Consider the following 16,844-nt stretch of genomic DNA (forward strand, 5'->3'; position numbering starts at 1 on the left):
GTTAATGTATGAGGAGGTGTAAATGGACAATGGCTGCTTTTGTTTTGTGTCACCTCCAGGAACCATCTGTAGCATATAGCTGGAGTTCAGATGCATGACAACCTGGAGGATAAATTCTGAATCACACTAGGTGTCACAGGCCTAAGAGTGCTGTAGGCTTGGTTTCTACTTCTTCAACCCATGACACCTGTTGTTGTTTTTTTTATAAAAAAAATACAGCATGTTCAGTAATTATTTATACACATGCTTAGTTTTTTGCCCTGTGGAGGGTTAAGGTGGCATCACCCCCCCCCATGTGAATATAGATGTGAATGACTGACTGTGAGAGCTTCCTTGATTCTAATCAAGTAGAGGTACGGGGAACAAGGAAATGTCTGGGTAGACCAGACTCCCAGTCCTGAATTTTTTCCTTGGGAGAATCCAAGATAGGAATAATACCCACACTCTTGGAAATGGGCGGAACAAAACTCATGAAAATAGAGAAGTGAGCAATGATTTATTGACCATTATTAAAGGCTGTGAAAGCTCACTTTTACAACTTCTGACTACTATACTAGTCAGAATATAATAGATGGTACATAACATAAACTTTCTCCTCTGAGTGCTTGCCTTTGCTATTCAGAAAGTTCCATTAGTGACCTTAATTACAGTGGTGCATCCGTTAAAAGAGTGACAGACTATGGACAGTTTTATATAAAAGACACATTGTTCTTAATGGAAAGGAAAAATGCCCACTGTCACTGAATTCACTCTCCCCCCCCCCAAATGAATACTTCTGGGGAGAGTGTTTCACATCTTTCCCTTGCTACCCAATGCTGAGAGTGAGTGAGCAAACCATCCTTTTAGGCAGGACTTTTTTTCTGGGGGAACTCTTAGGAACTCAGTTCCGACACCTCTTTTTCTGGAAAAATAGCACTGCTTTCAGCCCCTCCCAAGGACAGTTTAGTTGTTGATGGTTGTTTCTGGGAGATGTGCAGCCAAAAATAGTTTAAAGGGTTCCCTCAGTTCACAGCGGTGGACCCTCCTGAGTCCCTGGCATTGGCTTCATCAAATTGCATGCTGGTGTTGTATCTGTTACTTTATTCAGACAATCTCCAAACTATGATTTGGAGGATTAAGAACTATCCACTTCCTTCCTTCTTCACTTCCTTCTCCCTTTATACGTTGTGCTTTATGTTACTTCCTGGTCTAATCAAACCATAGTTTAACGTTACCAGAAAACTGCACTTTGAGTAAACTCTGCAAACTAGAAGAGGAAGATGTTGAACTGGGAAGACCTAATATTCTTCTGGCTTTGGGGCATTCTAATGTATTCTCTTACTACTTACTCCCCACAGGTCACTGAATGTGCATGTTGCTGTAGGTTGCTGGTGTTACATCCTCCTGTTCAAGCCTGTTAGCCCCCACTAAACAAAACTAAGGTAAGGAATGGCAAGTGAGTGTGTGCCTGTTACTATTATTATTATTAATTATTATTATTTTATATTAATTATACCCTGCATTTTCCCCTGAAGTGACTCAGTGCACCTCTAAGTCAGGAATAGGGTGAGTGGTACTTCCTATTGCGATACACTGTCTTGTTGTATTTGTCCAATATGCCTTTCCCTAGAAAAGCTTTGCCTCTTATATGTTCACAGGACTTTACATTGTTCTAACAGTTGTTTAAAAAGATGAAAGCCATTCAGGACAAACTACTAGCACCTAATGGTATCCTCTGCCATGCATTGCAGAGGCTTATTTGAAACAATGGGGATTTCTTCCTCTTTTGCTTTGAAAGGATATCCCACATTCTAATAAGATAAATCTGACGGATTTTTTAAAGCCTGCATTTCTGCAATTGCAACTAATACAAGATGAGAGAAGGATTCCAGTTCTTGCTTTGTCGTACTACACCTTCATATCCACATTGTAAACCACTCTGTGAACTTCGAATGACCCTGAATCCTTGGTACATGGATCAGATAATGTAGGGTTGCTGCTGGATTGTGTTTTGTGACTATCCTAAAGGAAGACCCAGTGCAGTTGAAGATACTGTGGAAAATTCCAGGAAAATTACTAACGCTTCATTTATCTATACTGCTTTTTATCATTTGTACACTCTCTCTCTCTCTGCTTTTGGTGCTTCCTCCTATGGTAATGATACATTTACATGAGAAGTCTTCATTCACATGCACAAGGTGGCTGCATTATTTGTTCCCTGTTTTTCCCTGGAGTTTTCTGCTGTGTACTTTCTCTGTAGATAAACATAGCATTTGCGCCCAGTGTGGAAACATTAACACTTCTGTTTTCATCCTAAAGAGAGAGATGCTTCAATCTGATGTTTACATGAAGCTACAGATGCTTATGCATAGAATTTTTAATAGACGGTTCAGTGTTAAAACTGTAGTCCTTTTAATATGCAAGCCCAGCTTAAAATGCCTGAAGGAAGGGCCATATCACTAGACACTAAACAGAGTATTTTCTGACGCTCTCTCACTGGAGACGCTGGAGCAGTTTTATCTTTAGCAGAGAGTAAAATCTCATTCACTTTCATTTTTATCTATGGTAGCTAGCTTTTTAAAGCTAGTGTTTTCACATCTTTTTCTACATTGTTAAAAAATATTTGTGCCTGTTCATATGCTGGTTTCAGTTGAATGCTAAAGGAACTCAGCAAGAGAGGCATTTAACCCAAAAAAAATGAGGAAACTTTAGAAGTTTAGAAAGGTCCATTATGTCCTACTGATTTGTTCAGTAAAGAGCCCAGGAGCTTGTCTGGAAATGTCACTGATAACACTGGAAAATGTGGGAGAGTTGGGCACATACTAAAATAGCTTTGGATGGATCAAGCCCTCTGATCCTGATTGCTGTTTGGTCCTGACCCTCTCTAAACCACAGTTAGGAGCTGACGTAATGTTCCTTTTATGTAACTACATATGACACCAAATATTCCACTGAAGGAGAGCTGACAGCATAGTACATATTGGAACCTTGGCTCATTCCCTTGCATTGAATATATGGCATACATTTTATAGTTACATCTGCATCACAGTGGTTGTGAATTTCATCTTGACATATCTTACCATGGAAGAGAGGGCAGCACAGCAAACAATATATTCCTTGAAGAGGCAGTTACCGTATATTGTTATTCATGTAGCGTACGTAAGGGTTGGCCAGATAGTGAATACCATCTGTCTGTCTGATAAAAAAAGTCTGTAGAACCTCAACAGATTCTTCTCATTCTGCTTTGAGTTGCCATCCTGTGCAGTGAGCACTTTCAAGCAGGTCTAATCAAGCAGGGTTTAGATAAAAACTGGAAACTTCTTATGGGCTTCTGTAGGAAGGAAACTGTTTACACAGGTTTATGAATTTTATATGACCTCAATAGATAAATGTGCAATGTGAGTTTGGTCTTAACAGCAGATTAAACATACATTTGTTGAGTTAAAATTAGCAACTTTTAATAAGTGAAAATAAGACCCTCCTGGGACTATAGAAAAGATTAACCAAGTCATATCAGTGAATGCCTGCCTGAGTAAGCTCTAAGTAATAGAAAGCATTATGGCTCGGGTTCTCTGTTAAGAGCAAGTACAAAACTCGCACAGTCAACTTTCTGACATTGTGCTTTTATCTTGTACGGATCAATCTTTAAATTCCTGCTTGTGTTAAGATGATCAGCAAATAGCAGGATGGATGAACCAAGTAACCTGGTGTGTCATTTCTTCTTCTTTTTACCCGTCTCCCATTCTGACATACTGAAACAACCAACATTTTCTGCAGTAGTGGATGCTGCCAGTTTGGAATGAATTGAAAGTTGCACACTGGAGGTTGCTGAGTCTGAAATTGGAATCATGAGAATATTTGATTCCACACTGCCATCTCCACTAGGGATTGCAAATTAAGATAAGATGGGTGTTTCAGATAGGCGAAATGTGTATTGAACCCTGTTCCCAGCATTGGTGAGTGCTAGAATATTCACTGGCATGTCAGACAGAATGCTTTGTCTGCTACAGGATACATGACAGGGTAAAATAGATGAGTATAAGCCAGGTTATTGCATGGATCCATCTTTTTTCACAAACATGCCTGCCTATTGTTCCGTTCTGGTGGTGAAAGGTCCGGCATATGAGTCAAAGATGTACAAATATCTTGGCTTTGAAGCAGTTTATATATTTGTAAAATGAATAAATGCATTACTATCCCTCAGAATGTGGTTCTGCCAAACCTCCATACCCTGCTACCAGAAGGTGGATAGTGTTAAACTAAATAGATGTAACTAAATATCTTGCAAACACAGGAAGCCAGCCACTGAAAATTGTCCTCTCCACCCCCACCTTTCTTTATCTTAATCTACGATTTGAGATAGAAGCTCTTAAATGGTGCAGCTTGGTATCTGATGTCAATGCCAGCTGCCTAATTGCCTGAACGTTCTGTACCATCTTACTTGGATATGAGGGGTCTTGCTCCACCAGTACGAATCAGCCTATCCTCCGTCTTTCTGCCACTTCCCTTCCCTTTGAAGCCAGGCTGCTGAAGTGTTTGAACACAGCGTTGAAATCATTAAATTCAGTGACATTTTAACCACAGTTGCTTGTCTAGCCTGAAATAAGCAATTTGAAAGGCGGAGAAGGACTTAGGGTGTCGGAAAAGGAGATAGATAAATCAATGGAGGCCAAGGACTTTTACATTCAAAGTGGTGGTCATGGAGAGGGCTGTTGAGGCAGTAGCTGGTGGGGGGAAATATCCCTTTCATTGGTGTGTATGTTTTGTTTTTATCCCAGCATACAGCTATTAATGGTTAGCTGTAAAGAAATCCTTCGCTAAAAAAATATTACCTAGTTATACGAGACTAAACCTAAACTGTGTAGTCTGAGGCTATGCAGAGAGAATACCAAATCAAAAAGTGGTGCTTATGAGAGTGAGCTTCAGGCTAGTGCACTTGCTTCTCACCTTCCCCCTCCTTTTTTCTCCTTACACACTGAGAATAGGAATTTCTGTTCTGTGTTTTCAGCAAACCATAGTTTCCTGTTTCATCCAAGCCTCACAAACATATGCTTTGTGCAAACCATATACGAAGTGCGTAATTCCCACTCTATCCAAACACTTACCTGTTACTTCATGAGGTGTGACCTCTTCTTTTTTTATTATTATTATAACTGTCACAGTCACCGTGTTTAGTTCAGTAAATGTTTAGCATCCCATGTTCCCACCATATAGAAAAAGCACAGTTGTGGAATCATAGAGTTGGAGGGGGTCTTTCACAATCTGGACCAATTCCCTGCTTGATACAGGATACCCAGGACTCGAGCATTCCCAATAAATAGCTGCCTATCTTCTGCTTGAATGCCTCCAGCGAGTGTCCACCCTTCTAATTAATTGGTTCCATTATTCAACTGCTCTTAGCGAGTTTCTCCAAATGTTCAACTGAGATCTACCCTCCTGGAACTTAAGCCCTAGCTAGATTAAGTCTAGCCCTGGCGTCTTGGATAGCAGTGAACAGTTACTGGCCTTTTTCTAAGTTATAATATATCAGGTATTTCAGAAGGCTATACCATCCTCCTCTTCTCCAGGGTATATATACCCAGTTCCATCAACTTTCTTCGATTGGACTTGTTTTTCATACAGCTAACCATCTTTGTTATGGTCCTCTAAATATTTTCCAAGCAGAACTGGATGCTGCTCCAGAAGTGGCATCACTGGCGCAGGATAATGTGGAAATATTAATTCCCATGACTTGGAAACTATGGTTCAATTAACATATTAGCTGAAAATTGCATTAGCCTTTTTTTTTTGCAGCCACATCACATTGCTGACTCATGTTCTGCTTGTGACGGATTTCAGTTTGTGTTCAAGCTACTGTATGTTGTAAAGGCATGGAACAATGTAAAAAGCTACACTCCTAAATCAGGTTGGGGAAAAAGGTTAGCATGTTAAGATAAAATGGTCAGAGGTAGCTGGATGAGAGGTTTGGCTAGACTAGGGATTCAGCTGCATTTGCAAATAAAAAGCGCTTTATATGTGTTGTTTATGCATTCTAACATGTGACACCAGATGGTGCTGTGGAGTTCCATTTTTGCTAACCCGATTTCTCATACAAAGTTTGCAACGCATTTAACTGAAATGCTTCTTTGATGTGTCTAGATCCAGCCTAGGGCGCAAAGCACAGATGAACACAGATGGCTGAGTATGGAGATTTACCTAGGACTGCTCTCTTTAACCACACTCCCCCCCTTTTTTAGAATGGGTGTTTGGGGGTGATTTTAACATTTCCAGATGCTTTCAGAAGTGACATCGGCTGTTGATAAAATGCACCTCCACTTCCACTCAGTTACAAGTGCATTGCATAGACCACCTGCTCTAGATCATTTTGAAGCCAGATATATTAATGTTATGTTTGTGGTGCTGGTAAAGGAATGTGCTGCTGGTAGTACTAATGGAGGGCACATCCAGACTTCTGTTTATCCTGCCACTTTCCCCTGGGAAAACCCAATCTTTACAGGTGAATTTGAGCAAACATCAATCTGGAGCGAGTTTTCCAGGGGAGAGAGTAGGGCAAAGACAAAAGCGCTTAGACCCATGCCTTAAAACCATTAGGAGAAGCGGAAAAGTGCTCGGCGTGTGCTTTCTAGGCACTGAACAAGTGGAAGTGTGGGTGAGCCCATAGGCATGCCACTTTTGCTGTTGGTTACAAGTTTTAACGAAGAGCTTTTTCCTCTTTGTCCATCGCAGCCAGCCTCCTCTGTTGCCACATCATTGCTTGTTCAAAGGAAATTCTGGGCATGCCTTTCTTGTAGTGTTTTTTCTTCTTCCTTTTTTAAAAGAAATATAAGAAGGTGATACAATTTACAGCTAGGAAGATGCTTATCAGTAAAATATAATGTTTCCAACATGCAATCTTTAATAAACTCCTGCTATATATGATTATCTCCTGTACAAATTACTTTGACAAGTGAAAATAGGCTTGCACAAAATGACAGATGGGGAGAGTAGAGCAGCCTTTCATCAAGGTGTAGATTCCTGGGGCAAGCTATAGAGCTGATGTCGCTCAAAGGAGATAATAAAGGCATTGGATTCCTTATTTTGATTGCTGCACAGGCTGCTGTCTTGTTCTTTTGTGAGTTTTAAACACCCCAAGTGGGAGAGGTGAGCTTGTCCCAATTACATCTTAAGATTTACTGTCGCTCTTTCACTTTAGTGATTCTGCAGGAGACTGCAAAGGCGGGGTTTTGTATGTATCAAAATAAGGTTTATGTCTGAGATATGGGAAGATTGATTCTCAGAAAAAGAGTCCTTAAATTAAAGATTTAACTCTTTAAATCTGCAGTGGTTTGCTGATTTGCTACCGGACTAGGTTCAAGGTGTTACTGTTAGTATATAAAGCCATTAACAACTTGGGACCAGTTTACCTATGACATCATCTTACCCTACATGTACCCACTCAGCCTCTTTGATCAGTGGAAATGGCACTGCTCCAGCTACCACATAGCACCCATTCCACATTTGTAAATAATTTAGTGTGGCAGCGTCTGCACTTTGGAACTCCTTGCCTGTTGAGATCCTGTACTCTTTTCTGGAGTCTGCTAAAAGCATTCCTGTTTAGACAAACCTACCCAGATGCTTAGAAAGTCAAGGTAATTTGAATCTGTTTTAGTATTTTAACTTCTGTATGTTTTAAAGTAGGGTTGCATATATATTCTGCCCCAACCCACCCCAATGTTACTGTTTTGTCTTTTGCAAACTGCTTTGATGTTTTGTTTTTGTTTTTGCAATCAAGCAGTGTATACATTTTATGAAACAAATAAGAAATACATAAATAATTCCAGTAGGACTAAAGCTTTGCAAATCCAACATTTCCAGGTCAGCAGAACTGTGATTTGGTCGTTGCCCCAATGCTAAGAAGATTTGAGCTTCAGTCATTAGGGATAATTAGATGGCATGTTTTGCCATTTTACTTCGCTAGAAATTTGGAGTAAGTAAGTGATGTATGGAAGTGAGAGCTGGACCATAAAGAAGGCTGATTGCCGAAGAATTGATGCTTTTGAATTGTGGTGCTGGAGGAGACTCTTGGGAGTCCCATGCACTGCAAGAAGATCAAACCTATCCATTCTTAAGGAAATCAGCCCTGAGTGCTCACTGGAAGGACAGATCCTGAAGCTGAGGCTCCATGACTCTGGCCACCTCATGAGAAGAGAAGACTCCCTGGAAAAGACCCTGATGTTAGGAAAGATTGAGGGCACAAGGAGAAGGGGATGACAGAGGATGAGATGGTTGGACAATGTTCTCAAAGCTACTAACATGAGTTTGACCAAACTGGGTCAGGCTGATATTTAGTGTGTGCCCGGTTTATGTGCCTACAACTGAAGGCTAGCTTGAAGTCCTTAACATGAAGTAGAAAACTAAGCACACCAGGAATCTCATAATATATGAAATATATCTAAGGCTGCCTCACGAACATTTGATCAATGTGCTTCAAAAGAAAGACAGCAGGGTGATCTCTGGGATTTATACTTAGTTTTCAAGCGCACAGGAAAACGGTGTCTGCCAAAGCGCCTTGCTGGCTCACACGTGTTTAGAAACACAATTTACATTCCAGGCTGGAGAAATGGAGCACTCATGGAAATGGCACTCAGTTCACAATGCTACATTGAAGGTGTTTATATTCCAAACCAAGCTTTAGTGATAGCACAGGTAATCAGAACTTAAGAGATACTGCTTTCTGTCATGTACATAGTAGTTTATTAGAGCCACATTTGCTTGTAGTAATTGATTTATTTTGCTTGGTGTATATATGCTTTGTGTTCTCACTCAGTTCAGATTTGTGATCTGTACAGACTATTATTTGGTTTAGTTTTGCTATTGTTTGACCCATGTTGTTTCTGCACTTGTATCTATACAAGGAACTCTATCCCCCACTATAGAGTAGGGCAATGAAAGAATGTGTCAGAAGAGGTGAAGAAACAGGCTCAATGATATTGTAAGAGAGCCCATTGCCAAGATGAATAAATCATGAGACTTGGTCAAAACACAAAAAAGATAATAAACAAGAGTCTTCTCTATTTTTCTTATAAACTGGTTCAGTAAAGCACAAAGTTTCATTCAAAGGCATTTGGAAGAGTTGTGCTAATTGGGAGATATTGTGGTAGTTCCAGCTGGAGCAAAACCCAACCTGTCTGCACACACTATTAATTTTAAGATAATTTTATCTTCAGGCAACTGGAATAAAGGCATACATTAGGAATGGATGCTCCATTCGTCCACCCCCATTTTGGCAAGAAACACGTTTGTTTCCAGATTATGTGTCTCTTAACTTAAATGTCCTAAAGAGAGAGAGAGAAGTCCCATCCCCCAGTTTCTCTCATAATACTAGAACCTGGGCTCGTCAAATGAAACTAAATGGTGAGAGTTTCCAGAGAGACAAATGCAAGTACAGTGTGTAGTTAAAGTATGGAATTCGCTACCACAAAATGCAGTGTTCGCCACCAACTTGGAAAGCATTTAAAAGAGGATTAAACAAATTAATGAATAATAAAATATCAGTGGCTTCTTGCATGCCCCAAAATACCCATGGTTGAGGAGCAACAGCAGGAGAGGCTGTTGTACTCATGTCCTGCTTTGGGCCTCCAACATGTGTGCGGCTAGCTGCCATCAGAACAGAATGCTGAACTAGATAAGCCTTTTGTTTGATCCAGCAGAACTTCTCTTACCTTCTTACGTATCCTGCAGCTTAAGTATTTGTGTACGCAAATGCCTTGTGAGTTTCACATTTCTGTTCCTTGTATCTTCCTTTTAGAGAACTGCTGCTCGTAAATATTACAATCAATTCTGTACTGATTCCTCCCTAGAAAGTAAAGGATCGAAATATTTAACATTAGAATACCTTTAGAGATTTGTAATCACTCCTTTTTCATTATTCCTGATTTACAGAGAAGATCTTCCTCCTCCTCTGACAGTGCTATATATATTTACTTTTTTCCCCCCTAGAGGGAAATTAATGTACAGAGTGATGGAGATCTTTGCTTATAGGGAAACATGGAGCTACATGATGGTTTATTCCTGCTGATTCTTTAGTCTAATTTATTTTCAATCTAAGGTTATAAGGAGATCTGTTTCATTGCTGCTGGTTTTGTTCCTCCTGTTTTCCTTCCAGTAAGAAACTCTCAACTCCCACTCACAATGTTAGGCTCAAGTTACATTATAGTACTTATTAAATGTTGTCACTGGTAATTTTTCCTCTTCTTTCTTTAAATGGCTTTAGTTTCCTAGGGATAGGAGTGCAATATTTTCTTTCCAGTTGAGATAAAATAACAACCTTGAAGGCTGTAGAAGTTTTTTTTTTTTTTTTAAGATCTCCTTTAATGATATCATTCATTACCTTGCTTCTTTTGCCTTTATCCTTAATCAGATATATTTTATCATAGCAGCAGCCCTCAGTGTTGGTGATACTATCTCACGAGAATGCTGGGCAGATATAATGTTATATGCAAGTAGTTACTCACACATACTATAAGCCCTTCCCATCTTATTTGTAACAAGAGAGCTTATCATGATTTATAGGGAGAAGCTGGTGGAAAGAAATACTGTTTTCAAGCAAGGAGTTGTAAGTTTCACTTCTTCAGGGTGTTTGGGAGAGCTTTTGCAAATGTTTTCCTATGATGCACCAGTGCTGATGTACCCAGACACATCAGCTTATGCTTTCTGTGAACACAGGCTGCCAAAAAAACCCAAAACTGTTGTCTTCCTATCTTTGGGCAGATCCACACCATACTTTTAAAGGACAATCTTTTGACTTCCTCAACTATTTGGTTTCATAATTGTTATGCAGTAACTAGCCCTAGGTGAAGGGTTGACGAAGTGACTCCGCTGTCCCTAGATGCTGCAGGGTACCTTGACAAGACAAAACAAAGGGTCAGGTCATTATTTGGAAACAGAAGCTTTATTATCAAAGCAGTAGGAGAACACATAATTATCTCCCCCCTGCCACCCCACCCTACCCACAAAGGCTAAGGAGTAATCCCTACATAAATCCAGAATGGAGTCCCTAAGATGGTTGGATGGTGTTTTGACTTCTGGCAACCCCTGCAGCCAAGATGGTGACAAATGTCTTGACCTGCTTTCCTTTGGACCACAGCAGTGAGGCAGAGGGCTGGGGGGTCTTGTCATCTGGGCAGCTTAGGATCTCCATTCACACTGCCCAGGCTTGCACCCCAGGGAGGTTACTTCGGTGTTGCTGTTGCAGCAAAGAGGAGTCCCCAACCTTCCTGGCTGGATGTTTAAAAAGACTGACTGGAAAGGTGTAGGATTTGGCACATAGTTAGCCAACCCCGTTATCACCTAGCCCTGGCATTCACCCCCGGAGCCCTAACAGCCAGGACTGTGTCGTCCTTTACTCAGACGACACGGAGCGCGCCACCATTGCCTCCACAGCAGACCGGAAGTAAATAACAATTTTTGAGGGGTGGAGAGATATTGGGAAATAAAAATAAAAATTTCTAACTATATCTTGTTCCTGAATAGAGTGTGTGTGTGTTGTTTTCATTTGTCACAACATATATGCATATTTCTTTGCACTAGGAAACAATAATGGAAAGACTCAAAAATAGCTTTCATCTATAATTGATTCCAAGTGTGTATATTAGTGGGGTTTGTGTAGATCTCCATGTGTAATTTCTGCCGCAGAAGGGGTTTCAAACGGAGCTTGTAGATGCCCCAACTTGTTCAAAACCAGAGACACTTGCATTCCTTCTTCTATAAAATACATACCATGTTGCTGCTAAGTGTTAGCATATTGCTATTAGTGCTTCAATATGTGTCCTTGTGGGATTGTGTGGGGACAGCTTTCTGAATGTGGCCACATGTTCAGCAATTAGGACTGGGATAATGAGGAAATCCATTTGTATGAAAAAATGGTCACATGAGTGCTCCCCAAATACATTTAAATCTATATTCTAGAACAATGGAGTTGTGGATTATGCTGAAAATTAAGACAGTGCCACTGTTGTTTTAAGAACACTGCAGGAATTATTTTTCATGCTCTCAGATGTTGCAGGTCTCAACTCTTTAGCTGTTTTGCCATCTGCATCCATTCACATAGAAATAAGTTCCATTGAGCTCAGCAGGACTTGCCACTGTTTGAATTACTGGCAATGCATTCTATATGGGCCAGCCTTTGGAAGATGTTCAGAAGCATCAGGAGGTCCAAGATGCTGTGGCCAGATTGTTAACTGGATTGGCGTTTCTTCTGATTCAGTTATAAACCATAGGTTTTCCTGGGGGGAGCAGTGAGCGAATGAAAAACAACTCGGACCCATGTATAGAATGCCTATGACAAGCAGAAGTGTGGATGAGCCCTTAGAGAACTTTTCTACCATCTGATCCTTTTTATTGAGGCAATAAAACCTGGAATTGATAAGGATTGCATCTGGGACACTCTGCACAGAAAAGTAGGTGCTCTGCCGCTTGAACTATGGTTTAGAAAAAACACAACCAAGGGAAGTTGTTTTGAATAGTCTGTTAAAAATTGACTTTTCTGTACTCCCATTTCTACTTACTTTCAAGGCCTAAGGCTACATTGACACCGGGTTTTTCAAACAGTGACCTGCCTTTACATTAACTCCAGCAGTAATGTTTTGCTTTTTGTGTGGGCTGCATTGTTACTTCAGTTAAATTGTTGCTCTACTCATCCTCTCACCTGCATGCTAAAATGCACAATAGCTTGCAGGCAACCCCTTCTTGTTGGGGAAATGGGTATGAAGGTCACTACTTCTAAGTTATATTTGTGTTGAAGGACGGAAGCAACTATATTCTTCAGAGCTGTCTTCTCCAGTATAATCCCTTAAAAGTTGTTGAAACCGGCAAATTTTCAAGTAATGAAATTTGTTCAAGTGCACATATTACTGTTCAAGTGCACATATTATAGTGGCAATGAGTATGTCCAATGGTGAATCAATTGCAAATGAGTGGCAATCATTTAGTGACATAAAGGAAGTTCCAATGCACGTGAATAGTATGAGGCAGGAAAATATTGGGAAAGCAGGGCTATCTATAAAATGCTCTTTAATGTAAGTATGGGTTGTCAAATTGATAAACAGGCTTGTTTTATTTATCAGAAATGGATAAGGGAACAGCTAGCTCAAGAAAAATGTAGAACTGTCAAAGATCATCTTCTTATAACTTGGATCTCAAAGAAGTACCAAACATTTCATGAAGCAGAATATTCCAAAAAGTATATTTGCATTCAGATGTGTCAAAGTGAAGAGTTTGGTTAATTCCTTTGAAGACAAAACAGAGAAAGTGATGTGCATATGTGTTTTAATTGAGAAAATCAAAATGAAGCCTTACATTGAAACAGAATGAAAATAAGAGATTTGTGACGTCGGTTTGAAGTAAAAAATTTTTTTGGGGGGGGCAATACATTTTTTGAGAAGTAATTAATTTCCTGGAAGTCAACATTTTTCTATAGATACACCTAAAGAATTAATATTGTTCCATTGAAGATGGGCAATGTAATCCAGCAATAGCAAGCTGCACATGGAAATGGGTTTCTATAGGCAGAGGAAACATAGCAAATGTGTAGAAGGCTGTTGTATGCTGCAAAGAAATAAGGCATAAGGCAGTAGTGGCTGTTTTGCCTTTTCTGCATAGTAATCTGAAAAAGCAATCATTTGTTTTAATGTGTGTTTGCGTGTATTGTTAACACAGTTAATATATATGTGTGGTATTTGTTTGTTTTACAAAGAAGCATCTTTATAGATTTGCATTTTTAAAGGTTTATTTCTACAGGGTTCAGGGGAAGGCTGGGGACCAAAATCAACCCATGACTAAACCAGTGGAAAATGTTATCTACCCATTTTTTCAGTAACTTCTAACTTTCCAGTTGTCTACCACACCTGTGCAGGTTCATCTCGAGTATTTTATATGTATTATGTAAATGATGCTCTACAACAGCAACTGTGGAATCTTTAGTGATTTGTGGTTGGGAAAGCAGAGTTTGTTCCAGAAGTGCTGGAGGGTTCACTTTATTTCTGTGCTATCTGCAAACATCTCCCTTCCTTCAGAACTGCAGAAAGACTACTCCTAGCTCATCCTAAAGGGTATTGAAAATACTTTGCAAGGCATTCAGCACAGCTGTTGCTTGGATACGGTGTGCCTTGCTCTACCCCCTCCCCCTGCAGCAATGTATGCTGATTTAAGTGAAATGCACCTGCAGGCAGGAGCATAAAACCCACCTGATGTAGCTTGTAAGCTTGGGGTTTCCTTTTATTCAGCAATTATAATCCCTCTCCCCCCACCCTTCCTCCCAGCTCTTCAAGACAAATGAGTGCCCTTGCTACTCTGTGCCATATTTGAAAGATTCCTGTGAGGAGAAACACTTTTCTTTGCCTTGAAACCCAGACAGTGGTCTCCCTTGCATTAAGCCTTTTATTTCAGATGCCATTTCTGAGGCTCCTGCTGCTGCCAGCAGCCACCCTAATTGCTGAAAAGCAAGCTTGCTCATGAGTGCGGTCAATCTGGCACCAGACCACAGCCTGAGAATCGCCCTTAGTCTGAGATACTGTCAGAACAATGCAAGGAAGAGATGCTGAATATTTAAAGCATAATGTTTTCCACTTAGATATGAAAACACTCTTTCCACTTCATGGGCTTGCAGTTGCAGATGACAGCAACCGTTCGGTGCATAAAATAATCAGATTTTGACTGAATTTTATCTGGCTCTTTCATTGGAAGAAACTTCCTTGCTTTTTTATAATGGGCTCATTTAGCAAATTTAGCAAATTAAAGAAGGTTGTAGGTACACAACAAATAACTATTAACAAATTCAGCTTGTAGAGCAGATGAAGTATTTTAACTATAGGGGTGTAAGACTCTGAATCAGAGAAGTTGTGGTAGCAAAGATTTCACATATTTAAGGAAATAATATGGCAGCTTTGTTGCCTGGTACCAGGAATAATTTATTCCCACAGCCAGATCTTTATCATCATTCCTTTTGCACAATGCAAGCTACTGTCAGCAGAGAGATAATACTGGAGAAAAACCCGATAAACCTTCTCTTCAGAAAACACAGCTAATTATTTTTGTTTTTATTGATTCACATTTTAGTTTGGGAACCAGTTTTCTGATAAATGTGTATCCAGTGCTTTTTTTCCTATAAAAAAGGTGCCAGTACTCACTGCCCAGAAATGGCCGTAGGAGGGAGAACCAAGCAGGCAAAAGAGGGAGGCACTCTGCACATGCTCAGGAAAGGAGGCAGCAGGACTCCAGGATCTTACAGAGCCTCGTGCCTCATCCCACAGGCCTAGGAACCACTTTCCCAGTTTAGGCAACGAGGTGTACCCCCCTCAAAAAAAAGCACACTGTGTATCTTACTCTGATTTGTAAATTGGTGAATTTCCTTTGGTCATTAGAACCAGGGGTCGGCAAACTTTTTCAGCAGGGGGCTGTCCTTCAGACCTTGTGGGGGGGCAGACTATATTTTGAAAAAAAACATATGAATGAATTCCTATGCCTGACAATTAACTCAGAGATGCATTTTAAATAAAAGGACACATTTTACTCATGTATAAACACTGATTCCCGGACCATCCACAGGTTGGATTTAGAAGGCAATTGGGCCAGATCCAGCCCCCGGGCCTTAGTTTGCCTACCCATTCTTTACACTCTGCAAGTGGGCACTGTGAGGATTGCTTTATCACTTCATCAAGGGTGGCCAATATGCCTTCCAGATGTGGTGATGTGGTTCCCATCATCCCTGGCCATTGACCATCCTTGCTGGGTCAATGATGCCACTTAAGACGGTGGCATAATGCAAGGCCGAATCTTGCCAGATATCTTCGGAGACCAGAAAGCATTTTGGATGTGGCTTTAAAGATTACCAACCCACCAGAAGACATTCCAGATTAAATAGCAGCACAGTTGTGTGATCTAAGTAACAGCTCCCCATCAGCAGTCTGACAGCAGTTCTCTGAACCAACTGTAGTTTATAAACAGTATCAAAAGACAGCCACAGCCCCATTTGTATATCACACTGCAATAGTCCAACCTGGGTGGAATAGAAGCACCTGCCATAATGGCTAGATATGCCTTCTTCAGTGATTCCAGGGTGGGGCAGCCTTACTTTTGGGCAGTTTTTCCTCTTGACTGACAAAAAGGGCTTCCAATAGCATCCATTCTGTGAAGGGTAATGGCTGTGATAAAGTTAACTGTCCTCCACTTGACTGTCCTGAAGCCCTGATCTTGCCTAATTGTTGGTGAGAATGTGCTGTGGAATAAACCATAGAATCAAAAGCAAAATCACCAATGTGCTTTTATAACAAGTTTGTTAGGGCAGAGAGTATTTCTTCACATGTCAATAAAACACTTAGTGCACACAGGTTGTAGTTTTATATCACATTTGTGTCAGCACTCCGCCTGCCTCGACTTTAATGAGGCTGTATGTGCCAATATGCTTTCAAAGAGAGCATATTCTGCTACAATGTTTTAGTAAAGCATCTCTCCCACAGAGATCTTTCTTTCTTAAAAAGAGCTTTATCTAACGTACGATAAAGTGAAATATCGGATTTAGCAGGTTGGAAAAGGAGAGTGCCAGTATTTGGAATCTGGCACGCTGATGCTTTTGTGACAGCTGCTGTAGCACAAGTGTTTGCCTGGAAAGCAGGGCTGAATTATTTTTCAGAAAGTTACCCTCTTCCCTTTCCTTGCTATTAAATACGGGTAGTGCAAATTTAAAATGTCCCATTCCTCCTCAAGACCCATAGGAGATAATCAGAAAGGAGGGGACACTAGGCAACATACTACATTATCTTAAATATTACATTAAACATAACCAAAATCTTAATTAAGATGCACCAGAACTTGCAGGCACCACCAAAATG

At 40.3% G+C, this 16,844-nt stretch overlaps 1 protein-coding gene across 7 annotated transcripts in view; it reads left to right on the forward strand.

Annotated features, from left to right (window-relative positions):
- Positions 1-16,844, forward strand: part of TSPAN18 (tetraspanin 18) — a 160,944-nt gene that overhangs the window by 84,927 nt on the left and 59,173 nt on the right. For all 7 annotated transcript variants that reach the window (XM_083443368.1, XM_083443371.1, XM_083443372.1 and 4 more), the window contains one exon: positions 1,338-1,421. The gene's annotated coding sequence lies outside the window, so the exon portion shown is untranslated. The remainder of the gene's footprint in view (positions 1-1,337; positions 1,422-16,844) is intronic.

Source organism: Podarcis tiliguerta (assembly GCF_965153285.1).
Source record: "Podarcis tiliguerta genome assembly, chromosome: 1".
In the NCBI taxonomy this organism is placed as follows: Eukaryota; Metazoa; Chordata; class Lepidosauria; order Squamata; family Lacertidae; genus Podarcis; species Podarcis tiliguerta.